This window comes from Bombina bombina, chromosome 12, assembly GCF_027579735.1.
Source record: "Bombina bombina isolate aBomBom1 chromosome 12, aBomBom1.pri, whole genome shotgun sequence".
Classification (NCBI taxonomy): domain Eukaryota; kingdom Metazoa; phylum Chordata; class Amphibia; order Anura; family Bombinatoridae; genus Bombina; species Bombina bombina.
This window is the reverse complement of record NC_069510.1, coordinates 2,113,730-2,133,901: the sequence shown is the minus strand read 5'-3', so window position 1 is coordinate 2,133,901 and position 20,172 is coordinate 2,113,730. Positions and strand designations below refer to the sequence as shown.

Here is a 20,172-nt window from a genome sequence, read left to right as displayed (position 1 = left end):
AAGGTAATCTACAGTCCACGTTATACAAAAAAGATACGGACAGAAATTCTTTACTATATTATACCAGTTGCCATCCTCCTGCCTTAAAAAAGGCCTTGCCAAAGTCCCAACTAATGAGAGTTATTAGAAATAACACACAGCAAAAGAACGCGGACATACAATTGGAAGAAATGAAGGAACGATTCATCCAACGTGGATATCCCCAGACACAGCTGAAAAGGATTGAACAAGATCTAAGGCTAGAAAATCGGATTGTCAAAGACGAAACCATACAACCAAGAATGACCTTCACAACAACATATACCCATGATAAACAGGGCTTGGTGACCAGCTTGCAAAAAAACTGGGACATTCTGACTACGGACTCCACACTCCCCTTTAAGCATCTAGCGCCTCCTAGGGTGGGCTATAGAAGGGCGAAGTCTCTCAGGGACTACCTGGTACATACAGACCCAGTTCATAATTATGAAAAGAAAACCTGGCTTCACACTAAAAAAACTGGCTGCTTCAGGTGCCTAGGGTGTACTACCTGTAGTGCATTAATAACCGGTGCTTATTTTTCACACCCCTACAAAAAGAGAAAATACTTCCACAGACATCGGATGACATGTACCACCACATATGTAGTTTATCTCCTACATTGTGTCTGTGGAATATTTTACGTAGGGAAGACGGAAGACGACCTACGTACAAGAATGGCTAATCATAGGTCATCAATACGTACAGCCATAGATAAGGGGACATTGGAGCAACCGGTTGCTCGACACTTCGCACAGGCAGGACATACGGTCAAAGATCTGAAATACACCCTTATTGACCATGTACCCCCCTCCCCTAGAGGAGGTGATAGGGGACGAAGATTGCTGCAACTCGAAGCTAAATGGACCTTTGAACTGGGTACTTTATCGCCAGGTGGCCTGAATACACACCTAGATTGGCGCAGTTATCTATAATTTGGTTTCCCTCATTTTATTTTCTTTCTATTTTCTGCTATAAAATTGAGGGACAAAACTCCTTTACATTAGTATAGTTATAACTACACTTCCCTACACATATCTGAATCATCCTGATATTATAGACATATTCCAGGCAATTTATGACATATGTGGCAACAGTGCCCTTCATACCCACATATAAATTATATAATTTTCTCATGCCCAAAATACAAGCTATGATGGCTATTTAGGAATATCAGGAGTAACTATATCTAGCCATGATATTTGCCCCCCTGTAGTCTTTTTATTCACACATTAGTACCTTATTGTACACATTTTATTGTACACACTCATATACACTTTATTCCCACTACACACCTAGTTACAATTATTATATTGTATCTGATGATTATACATGTATTGACAATTTTTGTATCACCCCTGTATCACTTGTCACGGTATTGCATTCACTGCCTTTCAGGAGCGGTCCGGGGCGCTACTGACGCTTACGTTATGACGTATGACGCCTAGGCATCACTTCCAGTTTCTCCGGTGTGGCATCGATGGGGCCGGTGGCGTCCAGGACAGCTCGTGGGCTATTTAGCCTCTGACTGGTAAGTACACATTGCACTGTTATTTTTGTTTCAGGAGTCTGAGGACGGGCATCACAGCCCGAAAACGTTCACTCTGATGTTGAAATAAATGCACTAATTTTACTTACGGCGAGTGTATACGCCAAATAATTCATTTTATTTGTAAAACTCCAGATATCACTGTAAAAGATCAAACCCCTCTCTCATTGATCAGTGAAACATTTGGTCTAATTAGTTCATGCAGTTATTTCTTAGATCAGTGGGCCACTTCAAAGTAAATATTAGCATTTTAAAACCCTCAGAGGTATATGCCCATATATGGGCTTCCTGCCCAAGATGGTTAAGGAACTCACAGGCCCCCTGTGGGGAATAGACAGTCCGTCTGTGGGAATGGTTGAATCTACAAAACATATTCAGAGGATCCAGCTGTCCTCATCTAAGTGCTAAATTGTCCCTGCTAAGTTACAATACACATCCTCATTAACAGACAAACTGGAAATCTAAATCATGGTTTTAAAAAGATTTCAAAATATCTTAACCTATGTAAGTTTGATAACAAATTATCTATATAGTTTTCAAATATTTAATGTATGCCTCAGAATTTCAAATAATAGCTACAAAATAATGGATATGAGATTGTCTATTTGTATAGCGGTAACATATTAGATAAGTGTATACTGGAATTAAATAAATAGCAATACAGTCAATTTTAAAATGTTCAATTTTAATAACCTATTTCTTTATATCTTTCAGGTATCTAATAAGTACACATATAATTGGTATTTAAAATAATATTCTATGGCCTAGATTTGGAGTTCGGCGGTAGCCGTCAAAACCAGCGTTAGAGGCTCCTAACGCTGGTTTTGGCCGCCCGCTGGTATTTGGAGTCAGTGATTAAAGGGTCTAACGCTCACTTTTCAGCCGCGACTTTTCCATACCGCAGATCCCCCTACGCCATTTGCGTAGCCTATCTTTCAAATGGGATCTTTCTAACGCTGGTATTTAGAGTCGTTTCTGAAGTGAGCGTTAGAGCTCTAACGACAAGATTCCAGCCGCCTGAAAATAGCAGGAGTTAAGAGCTTTCTGGCTAACGCCGGTTCATAAAGCTCTTAACTACTGTACCCTAAAGTACACTAACACCCATAAACTACCTATGTACCCCTAAACCGAGGTCCCCCCACATCGCCGCCACTCGATTTAAATTTTTAACCCCTAATCTGCCGACCGCCACCTACGTTATACTTATGTACCCCTAATCTGCTGCCCCTAACCCCGCCGACCCCTATATTATATTTCTTAACCCCTAACTTGCCCCCCACAACGTCGCCGCCAGCTACTTAAAATAATTAACCCCTAATCTTCCGACCGCAAATCGCCGCCACCTACGTTATCCCTATGTACCCCTAATCTGCTGCCCCTAACATCGCCGACCCCTATATTATATTTATTAACCCCTAATCTGCCCCCCTCAACGTCGCCGACACCTGCCTACACTTATTAACCCCTAATCTGCCGAGCGGACCTGAGCGCTACTATAATAAAGTTATGAACCCCTAACCCGCCTCACTAACCCTATCATAAATAGTATTAACCCCTAATCTGCCCTCCCTAACATCGCCGACACCTAACTTCAATTATTAACCCCTAATCTGCCGACCGGAGCTCACCGCTATTCTAATAAATGTATTAACCCCTAAAGCTAAGTCTAACCCTAACACTAACACCCCCCTAAGTTAAATATAATTTTTATCTAACGAAATAAATTAACTCTTATTAAATAAATGATTCCTATTTAAAGCTAAATACTTACCTGTAAAATAAACCCTAATATAGCTACAATATAAATTATAATTATATTATAGCTATTTTAGGATTAATATTTATTTTACAGGCAACTTTGTAATTATTTTAACCAGGTACAATAGCTATTAAATAGTTAAGAACTATTTAATAGTTACCTAGTTAAAATAATAACAAATTTACCTGTAAAATAAATCCTAACCTAAGATATAATTAAACCTAACACTACCCTATCAATAAAATAATTAAATAAACTACCTACAATTACCTACAATTAACCTAACACTACACTATCAATAAATTAATTAAACACAATTCCTACAAATAAATACAATTAAATAAACTAGCTAAAGTACAAAAAATAAAAAAGAACTAAGTTACAGAAAATAAAAAAATATTTACAAACATAATAAAAATATTACAACAATTTTAAACTAATTACACCTACTCTAAGCCCCCTAATAAAATAACAAAGCCCCCCAAAATAAAAAATTCCCTACCCTATTCTAAATTTAAAAAGTTACAAGCTCTTTTACCTTACCAGCCCTGAACAGGGCCCTTTGCGGGGCATGCCCCAAGAATTTCAGCTCTTTTGCCTGTAAAAGAATAAATACAATACCCCCCCCCCAACATTACAACCCACCACCCACATACCCCTAATCTAACCCAAACACCCCTTAAATAAACCTAACACTAAGCCCCTGAAGATCTTCCTACCTTGTCTTCACCATACCAGGTTCACCGATCCGTCCTGAAGAGCTCCTCCGATGTCCTGATCCAAGCCCAAGCGGGGGCTGAAGAGGTCCATGATCCGGTCGGAACAGCCAATAGAATGCGAGCTCAATCTGATTGGCTGATTGGATCAGCCAATCGGATTGAACTTGATTCTGATTGGCTGATTCCATCAGCCAATCAGAAAATTCCTACCTTAATTCCGATTGGCTGATAGAATCCTATCAGCCAATCGGAATTCGAGGGACGCCATCTTGGATGACGTCCCTTAAAGGAACAGTCATTCGTCGTTCAGTCGTCGGTCCGGATGGATGTTCCGCGCTGGAGGTCTTCAGGATCCTGCCGCTTCGCTCCGGATGGAAGACCATAGAAGATGCCGCCTGGATGATGACTTCAATCGGATGGAAGATCCTCTTCTGCCCCGCTTGGATGAAGACTTTGACCGGATCATGGACCTCTTCAGCCCCCGCTTGGGCTTGGATCAGGACATCGGAGGAGCTCTTCAGGACGGATCGGTGAACCTGGTATGGTGAAGACAAGGTAGGAAGATCTTCAGGGGCTTAGTGTTAGGTTTATTTAAGGGGGGTTTGGGTTAGATTAGGGGTATGTGGGTGGTGGGTTGTAATGTTGGGGGGGGGTATTGTATTTATTCTTTTACAGGCAAAAGAGCTGAAATTCTTGGGGCATGCCCCGCAAAGGGCCCTGTTCAGGGCTGGTAAGGTAAAAGAGCTTGTAACTTTTTTAATTTAGAATAGGGTAGGGAATTTTTTATTTTGGGGGGCTTTGTTATTTTATTAGGGGGCTTAGAGTAGGTGTAATTAGTTTAAAATTGTTGTAATATTTTTATTATGTTTGTAAATATTTTTTTATTTTCTGTAACTTAGTTCTTTTTTATTTTTTGTACTTTAGCTAGTTTATTTAATTGTATTTATTTGTAGGAATTGTGTTTAATTAATTTATTGATAGTGTAGTGTTAGGTTAATTGTAGGTAATTGTAGGTAGTTTATTTAATTATTTTATTGATAGTCTAGTGTTAGGTTTAATTATATCTTAGGTTAGGATTTATTTTACAGGTAAATTTGTTATTATTTTAACTAGGTAAATATTAAATAGTTCTTAACTATTTAATAGCTATTGTACCTGGTTAAAATAATTACAAAGTTGCCTGTAAAATAAATATTAATCCTAAAATAGCTATAATATAATTATAATTTATATTGTAGCTATATTAGGATTTATTTTACAGGTAAGTATTTAGCTTTAAATAGGAATAAGTTATTTAATAAGAGTTAATTTATTTCGTTAGATAAAAATTATATTTAACTTAGGGGGGTGTTAGTGTTAGGGTTAGACTTAGCTTTAGGGGTTAATACATTTATTAGAATAGCGGTGAGCTCCGGTCGGCAGATTAGGGGTTAATAATTGAAGTTAGGTGTCGGCGATGTTAGGGAGGGCAGATTAGGGGTTAATACTATTTATGATAGGGTTAGTGAGGCGGGTTAGGGGTTCATAACTTTATTATAGTAGCGCTCAGGTCCGCTCGGCAGATTAGGGGTTAATAAGTGTAGGCAGGTGTCGGCGACGTTGTGGGGGGCAGATTAGGGGTTAATAAATATAATATAGGGGTCGGCGATGTTAGGGCAGCAGATTAGGGGTACATAGGGATAACGTAGGTGGCGGCGGTTTACGGAGCGACAGATTAGGGGTTAATAATAATATGCAGGGGTCAGCGATAGCGGGGGCGGCAGATTAGGGGTTAATAAGTGTAAGGTTAGGGGTGTTTAGACTCGGGGTACATGTTAGAGTGTTAGGTGCAGACGTAGGAAGTGTTTCCCCATAGGAAACAATGGGGCTGCGTTAGGAGCTGAACGCTGCTTTTTTGCAGGTGTTAGGTTTTTTTTCAGCTCAAACAGCCCCATTGTTTCCTATGGGGATATCGTGCACGAGCACGTTTTTGAGGCCGGCAGCGTCCGTAAGCAACTCTGGTATCGAGAGTTGCATTTGCGGAAAAAATGCTCTACGCTCCTTTTTTGGAGCCTAACGCAGCATTTGATTAAACTCTCGATACCAGAGTTAAATTTATGGTGCGGCCAGAAAAAAGCCCGCGGAGCGTTAACAGCCCTTTTACCGCCAAACTCCAAATCTAGGCCTATGTGTTTTGTACTCTCAAAGAGAGATATACAGAGATGAAATATTAATCTGTATGGGATAGTAATCCAATGTAGATATAATTATATGAAAATGACATATGTTTGCTGACCTCAAGATATGTATGAGACATTAAGATGATGGCTGAGAGAGTAAGTGAATCCATTATGAAGATATTATAATCCTTTTAAATCGTTTCATAGAAAATATGATTTTAAACGCATTTTTATATATTATAAGTGGAATATATTCACGTTTGGTCTTAAAATGATCAGGAAAAATTGTACTGTGTAATCCATGTGTATTTGAACATGTAACTTATTAGTACTAGGAATCATGGTGTGTTGAATAATCACTTTATAAGGATGTATTAAATTGTTAGCAATATTGATGATGAGATCTGCATTCCTGGGTGTCTGCTGCCACCTATGGATCAGGAACGGTATCACAGCCAAAAGGTATTTGGCTGCTCATGGAGGCGTTTCCTAAAATAACCTATGAGATGTTCAGATCCAAGGACAAATCACAGACAAGCTTCCGAAGGGCCTATCATATCGTTTCACCAATGATTAAGATAATATAAGCTGAATGCAAGAGGAGAGAGGAGGCTGCTGACTTTTTACTGAACTGGTGACTGAATAATTGCTGCCAAATTGGGACACAGTCACTTTAAGCAAATTGGGATACTTTTTATTATCTATATTGCAAATACCCTTATTTCATATGAGGTGAAACAGAAGTTCTAGAAGCTGGATGATCGATTTGGTTATTTTGGTGAAGTATACGCAATTGATAAATACATATATAATATTTAAAGCAAAGGTATTTGGTAACTATAACTAATTGCAGTTAGTAGATTTAAAAAGGCATTTTGTATTTTAGCTTGCATTCATAGTCATGTATAGTTTTAAGCTATTAGTCATGTATAGTTTTAAGCTATCGTATTCGATCGAGTTGATTTCTGTCCGCGGTCTCAGAGCAGGCAGACAAGTTATGGAGCAAATGGTCTTTAGACCGCTGCTTCATAACTTCTGTTTCAGAAAAGGGGCATCAAGCTATATACGGAGCTTGATAAATATATCCCTAGGGATTTAGCTGCAGGTTTGGGGTGTTCTTTTGCTTTAGCAACAGTGTATATTTATTGCCACTTTATTGTGGAAGTGCCTGTTAGCCCTTTCTTACACACACACACACACACACATATATATATATATATATATATATATATATATATATATATATATATATATATATATATATAGTAACAACATACCATCAAATAGATGTTTAAAAATGTTTTTAAGAATAAATAGAACATATTCTTGTATGTGCAGAACATTGGAATGTGAAATATTCATATTTTCATGTCACATTAGCGCACATCAGACCGTACATATAATGTATATAGTATCTGTTAAACATCAGACCGTACATATAATGTATATAGTATCTGTTAAACATCAGACCGTACATATAATGTGTATAGTATCTGTTAAACATCAGACCGTGCATATAATGTATATAGTATCTGTTAAACATCAGACCGTACATATAATGTGTATAGTATCTGTTAAACATCAGACCGTACATATAATGTATATAGTATCTGTTAAACATCAGACCGTACATATAATGTATATAGTATCTGTTAAACATCAGACCGTACATATAATGTATATAGTATCTGTTAAACATCAGACCGTACATATAATGCGTATAGTATCTGTTAAACATCAGACCGTACATATAATGTATATAGTATCTGTTAAACATTAGACCGTACATATAATGTATATAGTATCTGTTAAACATTAGACCGTACATATAATGTATATAGTATCTGTTAAACATCAGACCATACATATAATGTATATAGTATCTGTTAAACATCAGACCGTACATATAACGTATATAGTATCTGTTAAACATCAGACCGTACATATAATGTATATAGTATCTGTTAAACATCAGACCGTACACATAATGTGTATAGTATCTGTTAAACATCAGACCGTACATATAATGTGTATAGTATCTGTTAAACATTAGACCATACATATAATGTATATAGTATCTGTTAAACATTAGACCATACATATAATGTATATAGTATCTGTTAAACATCAGACCATACATATAATGTATATAGTATCTGCTAAACATCAGACCGTACATATAATGTATATAGTATCTGTTAAACATCAGACCGTACATATAATGTATATAGTATCTGCCAAACATCAGACCGTACATATAATGTATATAGTATATGTTAAACATCAGACCGTACATATAATGTATATAGTATCTGTTAAACATCAGACCTTACATATAATGTATATAGTATCTGTTAAACATCAGACCATACATATAATGTGTATAGTATCTGTTAAACATCAGACCGTACATATAATGTATATAGTATCTGTTAAACATCAGACCGTACATATAATGTATATAGTATCTGTTAAACATTAGACCATACATATAATGTATATAGTATCTGTTAAACATCAGACCGTACATATAATGTATATAGTATCTGCTAAATATCAGGTTGTACATATAATGTATATAGTATCTGTTAAATATCAGACCGTACATATAATTGTAAGGATATCTGAGTATCATTAAATAATATATATACTGTATATATGTATATTTATCTACACATAGATTTATGATAAGACCAAGAACTCATTTTTTTGTGAAACTGTGTGTAAACAAACCCCCTCTCTCTGTTTCAATTAGAGAAAAGGCAAGTTATTTCAAAGAGAGCATCTATCTCATTACCTAGATCACAAGAACCCCTGGGTTAATAGAGATGTTGTGTCTGGGATGTTTCTTTGAGGCCTAATGAGATTTGTAGACCAAATTTTTAGCTGAAGAAATGACTAAGTGTCACATATGTGTTAAATTGTCCCTGTTGTTTTGAATCCACAAATTCTAGACATTACGTCTAGAGGAAGATTAGCTCAGCAAAAACCCATGTTTTGCATTGTAGCTCTTGGGTTCATTTTTAAAATACAGCCTGTATAATTTTAAATACTGTATAGAAATGTGTATTTGTGGACCAAAGAAGCAGTGACAAATAGCAAAATATTAGATAAGTGTATATGGAACTTAATGAATAAGCTGTATGGTAGATGTATAAATGTTGTTTCAAAATAGTAACATTTATTTTGTTATCTTACAGACAGCAAGATGTCCATTGAATATTAGCCATGAACATGGATCTGTGTATTCAAAAATTGTTGGGAATGTGAAATATGCTGTGTTTGTATGAATATATATCAGGATTTAAAATGCTATGATTCTGGGGGAGAGCAAATAATTGACAGTGTAATTGCTTATTAAAATGATCACTAGAAGCATACTGATATTTCATATTAAAATAATCAGGATGAATAGTATGACATGGTCCAATACACATGGAACATGTGACTTGTTGATGCTGGGAATTATATTATGTTGGATATAATAATATAAGGAGATATTTGGAATGTAGCAAAAATGGATAATAAGACTGCTTTTCTGGTTGTTTGCTGCCCCCTAGGGGATTAAAATGGTATGACAGCCAAATTAATTGATTGTTTAAAACATATGCAAATACAAGTAGCCAATCAAATATTTTGACTCAAAGGGCCAATCCATGCTCATCTCCGTAAGGGCGAATCACAGATCAGTTTCTGAAGGGCCTATCATCCAAATTTCACGATGATAAGAATAAAAAGGGGTGGGACTATATTGCAAAATATAATCCCAAGCAAGAGAGAAAAAGAGGGCTCTGAGTGCAAAATTTTGGACTAAACAAAACTGCTGTGATCCAGTCTATTATAAAGCAACCTGGGCTTATCTTTTTATCCATCTTGCAAAAATTACCTCTTTCAATTTATGAGACGAAATTGCATTTACTGGAGAAACTCTGGAAGTTGAAACATTAATTGTTTAATTGGGTGATGTATGACTGTTATTTATCTTTAATATTTTAGACAAAGGTATTCTAAGACTATAGTCAAATTGAAGTTAGTAATTTTAAAAAGGTACTTTGTATTTTAGCTTGCATTCATAATCCTGTGTGGTTTAAAACTAATCTTTTGTTTGCCAAGTAATTTATAACTGTAACCATATATATATATATATATATATATATATATATATATATTAGAATTTGTCTTAATTGTAGCTAATAAGAATTAATTTCAGCTTAGATAAATTGGCATATAAACTGGCAGTTTACATTAAGAATATATATATTGCTGGTGTTTTATTTAGCGTTGTATAAAATCATTTGTGGGTTAAATAGCTTAATTGTACCAGTCTGAATGTTAGTGGCTCATATCTTGGTATCTCGTTGTGGTATTTTAATGAAATCCAATTGCGAATAAGGTTAATAAATAAGGTAACTTTTATGATCTTTGCATAGCATATTATAATAGTTTAAACGTGTATAGATTGATTAATATCTGGTTTTCTATAAATATAATTCAATGTGTCTATAAATGTTAACTAATATAAAGAATTTAGGACTTTACATTAATTTTATTGTTTGGTATATGCATTTTTTTATTGGGGGTTTATTTTAAAGAATAATTATTAAATATATTGTATTATAACCCGGCCATATACAGACATATTATTTGGAGGCACACTGCTTAGATATTATTAATATTTATAACATTGATATGATATATTTGTAGTAAATAGAAATTATTATTGAAAGAAAAAAAATATTAAAAATTAAATTTTTGAATTTTTTTTTTTCATTTTTCATATCTCAAAATTAATATTAATATTTTGAAAATATTTTTTTTTCTTACTTCTTATTGGCCAAAATTGTATTAGTGTTTTAATTTAGCTAAATACTAAGCCAATATAATAATGTCTGTAGCTAGAAGTGAATCAGTTAATTCTATACATAGTGTTGAAATATGTTTCCAAAGGTTGCCCCTCACTCAGGAGGATGTCCTTAAGATGGAAATAGTGATTATAGTGAGTCAGAAGGCGGAGCTAGCTACCCAAATAGCCCACATAGTATTAATGTACCTAGGGGGTCTCCCCATAGTGAATATAGGGCAGGTAAGAAATGCTCCAGCCCCAAAAATAAGGCTCCTAGGAAAGGCCAAGATACGTGTAATATGGTATATGACACCCCTAAAATAATTACATTTTTAAGTCATGCAGTACCTAAATTCTCCAACAAGGGAACCAATTCTATAATTGACCACTTAGCGACTTATGAAAATGCTTTATCTATAATGAATGTTACAAGTGAGCAGTCAAAAATTTAATTTCTGCCCTGGGTATTTGAAGGTAAATATAACAAATTGTTTGCTTCACTAAAGGATATGAATATTCATTCCTGGAATGAGAAAAAACGACAGTGCAGAAAAGAATTTGGGTAATATCGCACTAAAACTACAGCGAAAATAGCTGTATATGGTTTAAAATGTAGTGCAAATCAAAGCCCTATAGAATTCCTTCCTGTACTAAAAAGTGCGTACAGTATGGCTGAAGACGTCCTTTAGTCACACAATGTATGGAAGTAATTGGTCTGATGGTGGCTTCCATGGACATCGTCCCATTTGCTTGATTTCATCTGAGACCTGCAGTTGTGCATGCTCAGTCAATAGAATAGAGATTATGTGGATCTATCCCCAAAGACAGTTCTAGATTAGAAGACAAGGGATTTCCTTCTGTGATGGCTCTCAGGAACACCTGTCGCAGGCCACCTGCTTTCGGAGACCATCATTGGTGATTATGACCACGGATGCCAGCCTGTTGGGCTGGGGAGCAGTCTGTAACTCCTTAAAGGCACAGGATCTATGGTCCCAGGAGGAGTCCGAACTGCCGATCAACATCCTGGAATTGAGGGCAATTTACAACGCGCTGATGGCTTGGCCTCAATTGGCTTTGTCCCAGTTCATCAGATTCCAATCAGCCAACATAACCTCAGTGGCTTACATCAACCACCAGGGGGGAACTTGGAGCTCTCTAGCCATGAAGGAGGTGACTCGGGTTAATTCAGTGGGCGGAGGATCACTGTTGTTGCCTTTCTGCCATTCACATCCCAGGAGTGGACAATTGGGAAGCGGATTTCCTAAGCAGACAGACATTCCATCCCGGGAAGTGGGAGCTTCATCCGGAGGTGTTCTCCAGGTTAACCTCCAAATAGGGGATACCGGAGTTGGATCTGATGGTGTCTCGACAAAATGCCAAGCTTCCGAAGTTCGATTCCAGGTCGAGGGATCCTCAGGCCTTCTTAATAGATGCGTTGGCAGTCCCTTGGAACTTCAGAATGGCCTACCTGTTTCCTCTGTTTGCTCTTCTTCCACGGATGATTGCTTGTATAAAACAGGAAAGGGCATTGGTGGCTTGGCCTCGAAGGATCTGGTATGCGGACCTAGTGGAGATGTCATCTCTACCTCCATGGAGGTTACCCTTGAGGAAAGACCTTCTACTTTAGGGGCCATTTCTTTATCCAAATCTTGCTTCTCTGAAGCTGACTGCTTGAAGATTGAATGCTTGATTCTGTCTAAGTGTGGTTTTTCTGAGTCAGTCATTGAAACTTTGATTCAGGCCCGTAAGCCTGTTACTCGGAAGATTTACCATAAGATATGGCGGAAATATCTTTATTGGTGTGAATCCAAGGGCTACTCTTGGAGTAGGGTTAGGATTCCAAGAATTTTGTCTTTTCTCCACGAGGGTCTGGAGAAAGTGTTATCTGTTAGCATTTTGAAGGCTCAAATTTCAGCCCTATCTGTTTGTTACATAAACGTTTGGCAGATGTACCAAACGTTCAATCCTTTTGTCAGGCCTTGGTCAGAATCAGGCCTGTGTTTAAACCTGTTGCTCCTCCTTGTAGTCTTAATCTTGTTCTTAAGGTTTTGCAGCTGACTCTATTTGAGCCAATTCATTCTGTAGACATTAAATTGTTGTCCTGGAAGGTATTATTTCTTTTGGCTATTTCTTCTGCGTGGAGGGTATCTGAGCTTTCCGCCTTGCAGTTTGATTCTCCTCATCTTATTTTTCATGCAGATAAGGCGGTTATTCGCACTAAGTTGGGATTCCTTCCCAAAGTTGTTTCTACTAGGAATATTAATCAGGAAATATTTGTTCCATCGCTGTGTCTGAAGCCTTCTTCGGATAAAGAATGTCTGTTGCACAATTTGGATGTGGTTCATACTCATACGTTCAATTTGGAGGCGACTAAGGACTTTTGCAAGTCTTCTGCTCTCTTTGTTTTTCTGGGAAGCGTAGAGGTCAGAAAGCTACTGCTTCTACCCTTGCTTTTTGGCTGCAAAGTGTGATTCACCTGGCATATGAGTCTGCTGGGAAGCAACCTCTAGAGAGAATTACGGCTCATTCCACCAGGGCTGTAGCCTCTTGTTGGGCTTTCAAAAATGAAGCTTATATGGAGCAAATTTGCAAGGCTGCAACTTGGTCTTATTTACATACTTTTTCCAAATTTGACAGATTTGATATTTTTGCTTTGGCTAAGGCGGCTTTTGGGAGAAAGGTTCTTCAAGCGTTGGTGCCTTCCTTTTAGGCATGCTTGTTCTTATCCCCCTATTCATCTGTGTCCTCTACCTTGGGTATTAGTTCCCAACAGCAATTAAGATGAACCCGTGGACTCACCATATCTTAGGAAGAAAACAAAATGTATGCTTACCTGATAAATGTATTTCTTCAAGATATGGTGAGTCCACGGACCCATCGTTTTTTTGTCTTTTTTCAAGAATTTTTGACTAAACCTCAGACACCTCCGCATCTTGTGTTGCTTTTATTTCTCCATTTACTTTCGGTCAAATGACTGGGGTTTGTGGGTAGGGAAGTGATACTTTGCCTCCTCCTGCTGGGGAGTAGTGATATTCCCAATAGTAATTAAGATGAACCCGTGGACTCATCATAGCTTAAAGAAATAAATTTATCAGGTAAGCATAAATTTAGTTTTTCCCACATTTGCATGTAAGTTGGTATACAACATATGTGCTATCACATGCACAGGTCATTTTACATTTGTATGATTTCCACTTATTGTAGTTATAAAACATTCCCTCACTATCAACATAAGGACAGGTACTACAGTCTTTCTTCCTACATTTAATTAACCCTTTCTTAGCATTTAACCACGTTAGTATTGTGATCTTTTTTTTCTCTCTCAGTTTACTCGGTGCTAGTATGTTTTTTAGGTTATTATTTATTTTATAGACAATATGAGTTTTTTTTTATCTATATAGGTTCCTAGAATGGGGTCCTTTAATAGAATTCCCCAATGTTTATTCATAATTCTTTGAATATCTTTGTGGTTTTCGTTATAGGTAGTTATAAATCTCACATTGGATTTTTTTGAGTTGTTCAGTATTCGATTTTGTACAGTTAGAATCTTTCTTTTTGTATTCTAATAGGTCTGATCTATTCATGTTAAATATTTTCTCATTGGCACTGACCACCATTGATTCAAAGTATCCTTTCTGTATAAATTTGTCAGTTAATATTTTGGTTTCATTTTTATAGTCAGCTAAATTGGTACAAGTGAAAATATCCCAATAAAGGGATATAAAAGAGCGCTGGTGTTTGAAAAGAAAAATAATATACAATTTAAAACCAAATATTATACTTTTGATATAGTAGATCAGGTCTACCGTATTAGTCCTGTTTACTGTCCATATACTGGTGGTAAATAGGAAATGGAGGTGTCCTTTTGAAAGAGATGATGAATCAGGCTGCTCCTCTTGATCCCAGAGAGTGTGGAACAACTGTTGAAGAAGAATAGAGAGAGTGGCGCCCTCTCTCTATTCTTCTTCAGCTAAATTGGTACAGTTTCTTCTTAATCTTTGAAACTGCCCATAGGGTATGTTTTGTTTCCAAGTTTGTAGATGTCCACTATTTGCTGTTTTTAATCAGTTGGCTTTCTATAATTGCTGACAATTATTTTATCTAATTGTGAGGAAAGGATAAGATCCAGGAATTCAATCTGTTCCTTATTGTTTTTTCCTGTAAATGTCAGATTCATATTATTGTTATTCAGGCGTTTTATAAAATTGTCTGCTTCTACTAAGCCCCCTTCCCATAGGACAATAATATCGTCTATAAATCTGTGATATTTAATGACATTTTTTTTGTACGGGTTATTCTTCCACACATAATTATCCTCAAATTCTGCCATGTATAAATTGGCATAGGATGGGGCAAAAGTTGTCCCCATCGCTGTGCCATTAATTTGTTCATAGAAAATACAATAAAAAAAGAAATAATGATTTAAAATGTAATTGATACCCTCTCCTAAGAATTCAAATTGTTTATTCATTAGTTGACCTGTTTTTCTACATTGGTTAAGGACAGCATTTGTACCCTTTTTATGTGGTATATTCATGTAAAGAGTTGTGACATCACAAGTAATCCATAAATTCTGTTTGTTCCAATTATGATTCTCAAATTTCTTTATAACATCTGTAGTATCTTTTAAAAATGCCTTAGTATCACTCACTATAGGTTGAAGATAGTGGTCTATATACTTAGAAAGGTTACTACAGAGAGAGCCTATTCCTGAAATGATCAGTCTTCCTTGTCGACCTTTGGAAGGTGATAGAAGATTGCCACTTTAGGATTAAGGATATAAATATAGTTATCTTCTTCATTATTGATTATATTTTGTTCTCTTGCCTTTGTTAAAATGTTAACTAATTTTTTATTATATTTTATAGTGGGATCAAAGGTGATTTTTGTATATGTGTTAGTGTCTTTCAGTATGTTATAAGCCTCTTTTAGGTAATCCTGGTGGTCTTGGATGACCAAACCTCCACCCTTATCTGCTGCTCTAAAATTATATTAGTGTCCTCAGTAAGTGATTTTAAAGAGAGTTTTTCCTCTACACTTAGGTTGTCTTTTTTTTATGTACCTTTTTTTTTTCTCCAAAATTTCATCAAGTCATCACAAACCAGTTTATTTAATAAGGATGCATATTCCCCCTGGTTGTGGACTCGATAACATGTTGACTGTTTTTTTCAAGCCACTATGTGTAATTATGGAGTGTTCTTCATGTATACTAAATTATAATATTTCCTCAGTAACAAGGTCTTGTGTATTTATGGTGTCTTGGTTAACAACACTTTTTCTAGATGTCTTAAAGTTAAAAATAGAGAAACATCATTTTGATCATAATTATTCCCTTATCTGAAACATTTTTGTTTTTACTTAGAAAGTAGCGTTAGCTTTCTGGTTAGTTTCTGTTTGTCCATAAAGGTTTCAAATTTGTTTGCAAATGTTTTGGGGTGAAGTTTAGCCCTTTACTCAAGAGCATAAATTCCTACTCAGTGAATGTTTTACTTGAGAGATTAAATATATCCTTTTAAGAATTCTCTAGCTCCATCTTTTTCTGTTTTGGTCTTCTACTTCTCTTCCCTCCCCTGCTTCCTTGTTTGAATCTAAACGTCTTTTTTTGGTTTTCTTTGCATTTCCTGTTCTGTTACACTGTTTCTTTGTGGTTTCCCCTGTACCCAGGGGGATACCCCTAAAAAATCTGTTCTATTTGGTGTTGGGGTTTTGGTTTGGCCCCTTGTCCCTCCAAGTCATCATTTTGGGTATTTTCTCTAAGGGAATCATATCTATTATGTAATGTGATTCTCATATTGCCTATATGGTTGGTTCCTTGGCATATTGCCCTTATTACTATTAATACTTGTACTTTCTTGCTGACCAGAGTTTGCAAAATGGGATCCCTTATCTCTATTTTGTCCCTTATATTGATTGTATTGATGATTTTGGTTGTATTTCAAACCTTGATTATTACTATTCCTTTTGTTATTGTATTTATAATGGTTGTTTTTTCCAACTTTGAGATAGATGGAGGTTTTTACTATTGTTCTTTCTTCTCCTGTACTTTTTCCTCTTTATTCGATAATGATGTTTAATCATCTGATTTGTTTATATAACTATACACTACATTATTTTTGTAATCCTCTATGTCTCTCTTTAATTTCTTAGCCCTATTTGTGGATAATTCTCTAGGTCTCTAAAGAGTATTGTAGAATTTATTTTGTTTGAGACCATAAGTTAAATGTGTAACTATTTATATTTGAAACCTATGAGAACAAAGTGCAAAATGTATAGATAAGGTCATATAATAGTTCATATAATATGTGGGAATATCCCTTTAAATATCTTGACACACTTGCTAACATTATCACTGCAGCAAATAATATTGAATGCTATTATATTTATACTCAGAGAATGAATATTCTAGTATAGCATATATTACACTTTTACTTATGTGGTTAGATATAATAACTTCCTTTGAAATTAGATCCCTGCAGGTAGGGTATTTAAGGGCTAAACATCCCTGTCAGAACACATCTCTTGACAAAGTTTACATGTTGGGGAACGAAACGCACGTCGAGACGTAAAAACACACGCATAGGTGATTGTAACAGGTGTCTGCAACAGGACATGTGTTCCATTCCAGCAGCAAAAAAGACTTTCCAAATGGACCCCTAAAACAGCTGATTCTAAGACGGACTTATGTTTAAGCTGGGATGGGGTCTACCTGAGGAACTTTTAAACTTCAACTAATTCCTATTGGACAGTGAACCGGGAGCAACACGGAGACAGTAAGACTTCACGGCACTCGCCTGTCTTAGGAATACATTTGATGTGCTTGTTATATTTTTTATTCTGGTATGCTTAATACCATTTTTTAAATGTTTTTATTATTGTTATTAAAAGGTTTTCACTTGAGTCCAGGTTGCACTTCTCCCTTTACATATCTTTCAGTTTCTTTGTCTATACTCGGGAGCAGCCGGACAGATAGCTCAGCTTGCTAAGGCAATGTGGCTGAGCTCTGTAGCAACCCAAGGGTTGCAGGTTCAATCCCCGGCGAGGTCCACTCAGCCTTTCATCCTTCTGAGGTCGATAAAATGAGCAGCACCTTGAGACCCTTACGGGTGACTAGCTGCGCTTTACAAGTACCCAATACAATACAATACAATTGCTGATACACCCCCAGGAGAGCGGCACACGCTTTGGTGTGGATACAGGTGTGGATAATTGTGTACTCCATCCTGCGGGGTTTCACACTATTTGACTCTAAAGACAATGGATTATACGTATTATTGTGGACTTTGGACTTATATAGATTAAGTTTATTGTTCCCTATACCCCATATTGTGATTGAACTGTCACTGTGATAATTATCAACTATTATTGTTTCTATAATCATTCCTGATCCCAGAAGCGCTGACTTTTTTCCTTTTATTTGTTAGAATTTTTTTTATAGTAAAACAAATAATAATAAATATATATATATATATATATATATATATATAAAAAAAATTATAAATATATTTATGTTAACTGGGTACTGGCAGACAGCTGCCAGTACCTAAGATGGCAGACACAAGTTAGAGGGCTTTTTGGGAGGCATCAGGGAGGGGGGAGCATTGAGGAGGGATCCTACACTGCAGAAAAAAATAATAATAATAGAAATTATAGAAATATTTTTTTTAAAAAGCCCTAAATATACATACTGGCAGACTTTCTGCCAGTACCTAAGATGGTGGGGATGAGTGTGTGAGTTGTCAGATTGAAGGGTAATCTCTACACTACAGTTACAATTAACCTTACAATGACAAAGCCATATATGTCTGCTATTTATGAAGAAAGGGGACCCCAGGGAAGCTTTTAGAACCATTTGTGTCATATATGTATGTGTGTGTTATGTATGTATGTGTGTGTATGTGTCTTAATCTTTATGTGTGTCTGTATGTGTGTATGTCTATGTGTGTCTGAATGTGTGTTTGTGTCTGTCTGTATATGTCTGTGTGTTTGTGTGTGTGTTTGTGTGTGTGTCTGTGTTTGTATATGTATATGTGTGTGTAATTGTAACCGATGAAGCTATTGCTAAAGTTAGATTAAGAGAAATGGGAGATCGTTTCTTAGAAAGAGGTTACCCCCCCCCCAGTTTAATTGAGAATGAAATTAATTATGTAATGCAAATACCAAGAGAAACAAAAGTGTGACTGTTGTATCTGAATACAATATGCAAAGTAAAGCTATACTGAAAATTGTTAAAAAAAAACATTGGGGAGTTTTAGCATCTTGTAACCCCAATATTATAGAATTTCAATCCCTACCCATGCCAGCATATAAAAGAAGCCCTAATATCCGTGATAATTTAATAAAATCTGACATTGGTTCAATGAAAAGCATTAAGCAGGGATATATTACAACATAAAATAAAGGCAGTTTTCCTTGCTTAGGTTGCTCATGTTACAGTAAAATGGTTAAAGGGACGTTTTTTTATCATCCAGGTACAGGGAAAAAAATATTCTATCAAAGGATATTATACATGTCATTCTACCTTTGTTTTATATATATATATATATATATATATAATTAAATGCCCGTGTGGGCGGGCCTATATTGGAGAAACGACACTGAGTATCCGTGATAGAATTATCGAACACAGAAATAATATTAGAGTTAATAAGGAATCCGCGCCATTAGCCAAATTATTTTTGCAATGCGTCCCATAACATTAGTCAGTTACGCTTTCAGATTATAGATCACGTTATAAAACCACATAGGGGAGGTAATAGAGAATTATTACTTAAACAACGTGAATGTTTTTGGATTTGTGAGCTTAATACCTTAGAACCCATTGGCCTTAATAAAGATTGGGATTTATCAGTTTTCTTATAAATGGATAATCATCTGGCCTCCTGCATCTCTGTATAGTATGCTTTTTTTCTTTTAATATATTATATCTAAATATATATTTTGAAAATTGCCCTGTTAAACTATGTATTTCTTGTATCGTAAACTAGTATAATGTAAACAAAAGATTTTAAATGGATAGTAATACTTTGAAAAATGTTAAGGGTTAATATGTTCTATTGTAATGGTGCCCTCTAGTGGCACCCATGTATGTAAGGTGAATTGTATCACTTGTGTGTATGGCATGATTA

At 35.9% G+C, this 20,172-nt stretch overlaps 1 protein-coding gene across 1 annotated transcript in view; it reads right to left on the bottom strand.

Moving 5' to 3' along the window:
* Positions 1–20,172, bottom strand: part of GARNL3 (GTPase activating Rap/RanGAP domain like 3) — a gene marked incomplete at its 5' end in the record, with an annotated part of 730,206 nt that overhangs the window by 486,733 nt on the left and 223,301 nt on the right. The gene's annotated exons all lie outside the window — the stretch shown is intronic.